Genomic DNA, 7,500 nt, shown 5'->3' with positions numbered 1-7,500 from the left:
TACTGTTACTGCTGTTGTTGCTGTTACTGCTGTTGCTGTTACTACTGTTGTTACTGTTACTGCTGTTGTTGCTGTTACTGCTGTTGCTGTTACTACTGTTGTTACTGTTACTGCTGTTGTTGCTGTTACTGCTGTTGCTGTTACTACTGTTGTTACTGTTACTGCTGTTGTTACTGTTACTGCTGTTGTTGCTGTTACTGCTGTTGCTGTTACTGCTGTTGTTACTGTTACTGCTGTTGTTGCTGTTACTGCTGTTGCTGTTACTGCTGTTGTTACTGTTACTGCTGTTGTTGCTGTTACTGCTGTTGCTGTTACTGCTGTTGTTACTGTTACTGCTGTTGTTACTGTTACTGCTGTTGTTACTGTTACTGCTGTTGCTGTTACTGCTGTTGTTACTGTTACTGCTGTTGTTACTGTTACTGCTGTTGTTACTGTTACTGCTGTTGCTGTTACTGCTGTTGTTACTGTTACTGCTGTTGTTACTGTTACTGCTGTTGTTGCTGTTACTGCTGTTGTTGCTGTTACTGCTGTTGTTGCTGTTACTGCTGTTGTTGCTGTTACTGCTGTTGTTGCTGTTATTGCTGCTGTTGCTGTTACTGTTGTTGCTGTTATTGCTGTTGTTACTGTTACTGCTGTTGTTGCTGTTACTGTTGTTGTTGCTGTTATTGCTGCTGTTGCTGTTACTGCTGTTGTTACTGTTACTGCTGTTGTTGCTGTTACTGTTGTTGTTGCTGTTATTGCTGCTGTTGCTGTTACTGCTGTTGTTGCTGTTATTGCTGTTGTTGCTGTTATTGCTGGTGTTGCTGTTACTGCTGTTGTTGCTGTTATTGCTGTTGTTGCTGTTACTGTTGTTGCTGTTACTGCTGTTGTTGCTGTTATTGCTGTTGTTGCTGTTATTGCTGGTGTTGCTGTTACTGCTGTTGTTGCTGTTACTGTTGTTGCTGCTACTGCTGTTGTTGCTGTTATTGCTGTTGTTGCTGTTACTGCTGTTGTTGCTGTTGCTGCTGTTATTGCTGTTATTGCTGTTGTTGCTGTTACTGCTGTTGCTGTTACTGCTGTTGTTACTGTTACTGCTGTTGTTGCTGTTACTGCTGTTGTTGCTGTTATTGCTGTTGTTGCTGTTACTGTTGTTGCTGCTACTGCTGTTGTTGCTGTTATTGCTGTTGTTGCTGTTACTGCTGTTGTTGCTGTTACTGTTGTTGTTGCTGTTATTGCTGTTGTTGCTGTTACTGTTGTTGCTGCTACTGCTGTTGTTGCTGTTACTGCTGTTGTTGCTGTTACTGTTGTTGTTGCTGTTACTGCTGTTGTTGCTGTTACTGTTGTTGTTGCTGTTACTGCTGTTGTTGCTGTTATTGCTGTTGTTGCTGTTACTGCTGTTGTTGCTGTTGCTGCTGTTATTGCTGTTATTGCTGTTGTTGCTGTTACTGCTGTTGCTGTTACTGCTGTTGTTGCTGTTACTGCTGTTGTTGCTGTTACTGTTGTTGTTGCTGTTATTGCTGTTGTTGCTGTTACTGTTGTTGCTGCTACTGCTGTTGTTGCTGTTACTGCTGTTGTTGCTGTTACTGTTGTTGTTGCTGTTACTGCTGTTGTTGCTTCTGCTGCTGTTGCTACCTTGAGTATACCTAGAGAGTGTTTCGGGGGTCAACGCCCCCGCAGCCCGCTCTGTGACCAGGCCTCATGGTGGATCAGGGAGGGCCTGATCAACCAGGCTATTACTGTTGGTTACTGCCATAGTTGTTATGCAAGTGACCACTCCTTACACTCTGCTTCATCAAATTCATTTTCTGCTTTAGGATGCTACGGTCACCAGAGTTACTCTCACAGCTAAAAAAAAATTAGCTTTCTATCACAAAGAAATATAGAGACGAGCACAGTTGAACACCTTAACAGATCCTTCACCCACAAATAATTATAACTGTACCAGTGAAAATCATCAGTCTAAAACGCTCTAGTGGTCAGAGCATCGGCCTGCTAGTCTGAGCACTGCTTTGCCATGGGTTTAGATCCTCTTTTCCCTGGATTAATGTTCTCATCATTCTTCTCCCCAGGGGGAATATTATTTTGTTTTGATCCTCTTTCCCCTGGATTAATGTTCTCATCATTCTTCTCCCCAGAGGGAATATTATTTTGTTTTGATCCTCTTTCCCCTGGACTAATGTTCTCATCATTCTTCTCCCCAGGGGGAATATTATTTTATTTTGATCCTCTTTCCCCTGGATTAATGTTCTCATCATTCTTCTCCCCAGGGGGAATATTATTTTGTTTTCTCCCCAGGGGGAATATTATTTTGTTTTGATCCTCTTTCCCCTGGATTAATGTTCTCATCATTCTTCTCCCCAGGGGGAATATTATTTTGTTTTGATCCTCTTTCCCCTGGACTAATGTTCTCATCATTCTTCTCCCCAGGGGGAATATTATTTTGCTTTGATCCTCTTTCCCCTGGACTAATGTTCTCATCATTCTTCTCCCCAGAGGGAATATTATTTTATTTTGATCCTCTTTCCCCTGGATTAATGTTCTCATCATTCTTCTCCCCAGGGGGAATATTATTTTGTCTTGATTGTAATGTCGGATTCAACTGGACGTGTTGTTGTCCTCGTCATGTGTAAAAATTCTTGGCTTGTCAATATCACTCTTCTCTTTTGAGACGAACCTCGTCTCTCCTCCCCTCTCTGTTTTCGCTTCTCTTTTTCCCCTTTCTCTCTCTATTTAGCCTAGTTTATTTTCCTGTTTTATCTTTTATCATGCGTTTATCTCAATTTCTTTATTACTAAGCCTATTTTCTCTTATATTGTTTTTTATTTTTTAAAACTCTTTTCTTCTTTTTTTTATGTTCGTTTCCTTCTTTCTCTTCTTTCTTCCCTTTTCTTCTTTCTCTGTTTAGCTTCCCTCCCTTTTACTCTTCTTGCCTTTAATTCCTTGTTTTTATCTCTCTTTTTAACTTAGTTCCCTTTTATTTTGCTTCTTTTTTCATCTCCTTTCTTCATTCCTTCTTTATTTAGCGTCCTTCCATTCCCTTCAACGTTTTCTACTTTCCATTTCATCTCCCTTCTTCATGCATCTTATTTCCCTTTCATTCTCCTCTCTCTCTCTTCCTCCCTCTCCCCTCCTTCCCTCGTTTCTCCTTCTCTCTATCCCGCTACTACAATAAACAGTAAAAGTATACTCACTATTTTTAGTGATAGTTAACTAGCTGACATCCAAACATAACATAAAACTGAGTAATTAAACCTCCATGCACGGTTTTCTAAACCCACGGCTTTTCAAAACCACAAATTTCCCGTTTTTTTTTATAAACCCCTGTGTTTTAAAGCTCATACTGGAGGAAGTGGAGGGTAGGGAGAGAGCCTTCTCAGTTTCACCCCATATATCAAAGTTAAACTCCTGCGGCTCTCGCTGCGTCCCCTTTCCGTAAGCGGCCAAGTTAATGCAGGCCGCACAAGGGAAGCCTCAGCTCCCCTGGACTTAGAGCAACTTACCCATCTCTTAGAAGTAACTTTACTGCAGTATATTTTAACAGTCAACTGCAGGAGAGAGAGAATCTAAGCCTACGAATGTGTTATTATTATTGGTAATAATAATAATAATAATAATAATAATAATAATAATAATAATAATAATAATAATAATAATAATAATAATATAATAATAATAATAATATTATTATTATTATTATTATTATTATTATTATCAATATCTTATCATTATTATTATTTTAATAATTATTAGTACTATTATTATTACTGGCATTATTATTATTATTATTATTATTATTATTATTATTACTGGCATTATTATTTTCATTCTTATTACTGACATAATAATAATAATAATAATAATAATAATAATAATAATAATAATAATAATAATAATAATAATAATAATAACTGCCTTTTTTTATAATTCGTAATAATTGTATCACAATTATCACAGAATTACTTTGATTTGATAATATCGGCAAACCAAAAATTTTTAATAAATTGAGTTTTCAGAGTCAATGTTGAATTTTTAATTGTGGCGCCGGACGGGGATTTTCTGCATTATTTTATAAAAATAGTGATATATTAATTATTAATTATTGTACCGTCATGAAATTACGTGTACATTAGTTTTTATTGTGTGTGTGTGTGTGTGTGTGTGTGTATGTGTATGTGTGTGTGTGTGTGTGTGTGTGTGTGTGTGTGTGTGTGTGTGTGTGTGTGTGTGTGTGTGTGTGTGTGTGTGTGTGTGTGTGTGTGTGTGCGTGTGTGTGTGGTGTGTATGTGTGTGTGTGTGTGTGTGTGTGTGGTGTGTATGTGTGTGTGTGTGTGTGTGTGTGTGTGTGTGTGTGTGTGTGTGTGTGTGTGTGTGTGTGTGTGTGTAGACAGCCTGTACTGTCTGCACAGACAGCCCATGCTGTCTGCCAGCTTAGTTCATATTTCGCGCCACTCAAGTGCTGCCATCTATAGGCCTTGCCACTTCAGTATGCCCAGACTTGCCTCACCCTGACTCACACAGCGGCCTGGCATCAAGACACAAGTACTCCCAGCTCTCTCTCGTGGGCATGGCCCTGCCCGGGCCATGGGCACAAACACACAAGCCTGTGTACCCACCACTACTTAACAATAAAGTAAGAAGCCTCCGAAGAAGTATATCATTTAACTACCCGCTCTACAGCTACCAAACAAGTCGTTTATATTGGTACCAGCGGTGGTCGCAGCGTTGTGTTTACCCTGGAGAGAGGAAGGAGAGGTATGAAGTCACCTTCACTTCATCACCCTACATAAGAAGCATCCGTCTCTCAACGAGTTATCCTGATGTCGTGTCTGCACGTTTGAGCATCCAGACACAGGTACAAGCAGGATCCAGCCGAAATTTGCCGAATTTCTTCGAGAATTGTGAGTGGCGTCCCAGCGTCTCACGCTACAGTGTCCCACGCTGTTTCTCAAGTCACGTGTTCAGCGTCACTTGTATGTTGCTGTTGTTGTTCAGCTCAGCACAGCTGTTTCAGCAAGCCAGAGTTTTGTGGTGATTTCTGCGTCCAGTGTGAGCTTCTCCACGTGTTTGTGGGTGGGGGAGGAGAGGAGAGGAGAGGAAGTGGCTGTTCCTCACCTTGCCCATGCTCGCCCTCCTCACGCTCACCCGTCTACCATACACCACTCACCACTGCCCACTCCCTCTGCTGTGTTTTCTGCTGTTTTTCGTATGAATTCATTGCCAGTGCTGTGTATCCGAGTGCCCGAGGCCACTCGAAGCTACGTGGATTACGACGTCACGTGGGTGTGGGCGATCATGTAGACCTACAAAGCCACGTGAGTTACCAGATGTCCCAGGCCTCATGCTGTGGTCTGCTGCCCGCATCACATCGACGCCACCCACGATGCTGCCCGACTTCATGACGTCACGATGTCTGCTGACGTCACCTCACGATGTCTGCTGACGTCACCTCACGATGTCTGCCTGACGTCACCTCGAGATGTCTGTTGACGTCACTGCTGCTGACGTCACCTTGCGACATCACGCCTGACATCACATGATGTCACATCGAGTGTTCTAGTAATTATTTCAGTATTGTCGAGAAGATTGAGAGAAAATATATGTCGTGTGTTAATTCCTCTTAGTCAGTGTTCTCACATTTTAGTATATGTCTTAGTGTCAGTTTTATGCGCAGAAAAGCATCATTTGCTAGTTTAAGCCATGTTGTACCGTATGTACAGCGGTGTGTTTTTAAAGTTTCGTGTGTCCAGTGAGGTCTGGCCCACCCAGACCTGTGTAGCACCACTGTGTTAGTCACCCGCCTGACCAGTGTTTGACAGCTGATTTCTCAGCCCTGAGCGTATGAGCCCCCTTGTACAGAAAGCTTTTATGCTCGTCGCTCGTGATGTTCTGCAGAATCGTACCTGCTACGATTCCCATCGAGATTTGTTTCACTTCACCTCCAGACCTTCAGAGTGCAGTTATATGTAGAGAAACAAGTCTGGGGACGCTTAGACTAACCTCTGCTATAACTCCAACTGTCGAGAGATGATACTCGTCAAGCCGCAGCCAGGCCTGTCGGCAGGCGCTGTGTCAGCCTCGTGTCACAAGCTTCAGTGAGCAGCCTGCACAAAGAAGATGTCACTTTGACTGCTAGCTCTCTCACTGCAGTCTGGTGTATGATGTTACGACTCCCAGATGTTTCGCCCAGTCATCTCTGCCACGACTCGCTCCACAACTCGCTCCACGCTCGCCGGCAGTGACAGCCCAGCGACAGTACCAGTCGAGAAGTGTCCTCCTGAGTCGCTTGTCAGAAGTCCTGCCCAGTTGCCGAGTTTTGTCGACGCCTCACTCGAGGGCACCAGCATGTCGTGCCCCAGGTTGAGTGAAAACCTGCAGCGACTCCTACGATGTCTGCTTCACCGTTCCAGAGGAGACCGTACCCTGTTACGTCACAGCTCAGCCACAGCGATGTCTCCCGTGTTGCAGTACCTGTCCAGACGCAGGAAGGCGTGCAGTGATGCCCTTCGACGCTCACTGCCTATGACCACGATGTTTAGCACACCCCACGTTTTTTTCTTCCCTCCCTGTAGGAAGTTTTTTTTTTCATGTCCATATGTATATATATGTTTTTATTTTGTGTTCTGTGCCCTGTTCCTACGAGAGAGAGACCGAGTTTCTTTTACTACCAGTATTGTCCCGTCGGGACGACGCGCGGTAGGTGGCCGAGCGTATGTAGACAGCCTGTACTGTCTGCACAGACAGCCCATGCTGTCTGCCAGCTTAGTTCATATTTCGCGCCACTCAAGTGCTGCCATCTATAGGCCTTGCCACTTCAGTATGCCCAGACTTGCCTCACCCTGACTCACACAGCGGCCTGGCATCAAGACACAAGTACTCCCAGCTCTCTCTCGTGGGCATGGCCCTGCCCGGGCCATGGGCACAAACACACAAGCCTGTGTAACCCACAACGACTTAACAATAAAGTAAGAAGCCTCCGAAGACGTATATCATTAACACCGCTCTACAGTCTACCAATAAACTCCCGTTATATGTGTGTGTGTGCGTGTGTGTGTGGTGTGTATGTGTGTGTGTGTGTGTGTGTGTGTGTGTGTGTGTGTGTGTGTGTGCGTGTGTGTGTGGTGTGTATGTGTGTGTGTGTGTGTGTGTGTGTGTGTGTGTGTGTGTGTGTGTGTGTGTGTGTGTGTGTGTGTGTGTGTGTGGTGTGTATGTGTGTGTGTGTGTGTGTGTGTGTGTGTGTGTGGTGTGTATGTGTGTGTGTGTGTGTGTGTGTGTGTGTGTGCGTGTGTGTGTGTGTGTGTGTGCGTGTGTGCGTGTGTGTGTGTGTGTGTGCGTGTGTGTGTGTGTGTGTGCGTGTGTGTGTGTGTGTGTGTGTGTGTGTGTGTGTGTGTGTGTGTGTGTGTGTGTGTGTGTGTGTGTGTGTGTGTGTGTGTGTGTGCGTGTGTGTGTGTGTGTGTGCGTGTGTGTGTGTGTGTGTGTGCGTGTGTGTGTGTGTGTGTGTGTGTGTGTACTCACCTAGTTGTA

This window comes from Cherax quadricarinatus, chromosome 80, assembly GCF_038502225.1.
Source record: "Cherax quadricarinatus isolate ZL_2023a chromosome 80, ASM3850222v1, whole genome shotgun sequence".
NCBI classification, from domain to species: Eukaryota; Metazoa; Arthropoda; class Malacostraca; order Decapoda; family Parastacidae; genus Cherax; species Cherax quadricarinatus.
This window is presented reverse-complemented; position numbering follows the sequence as displayed.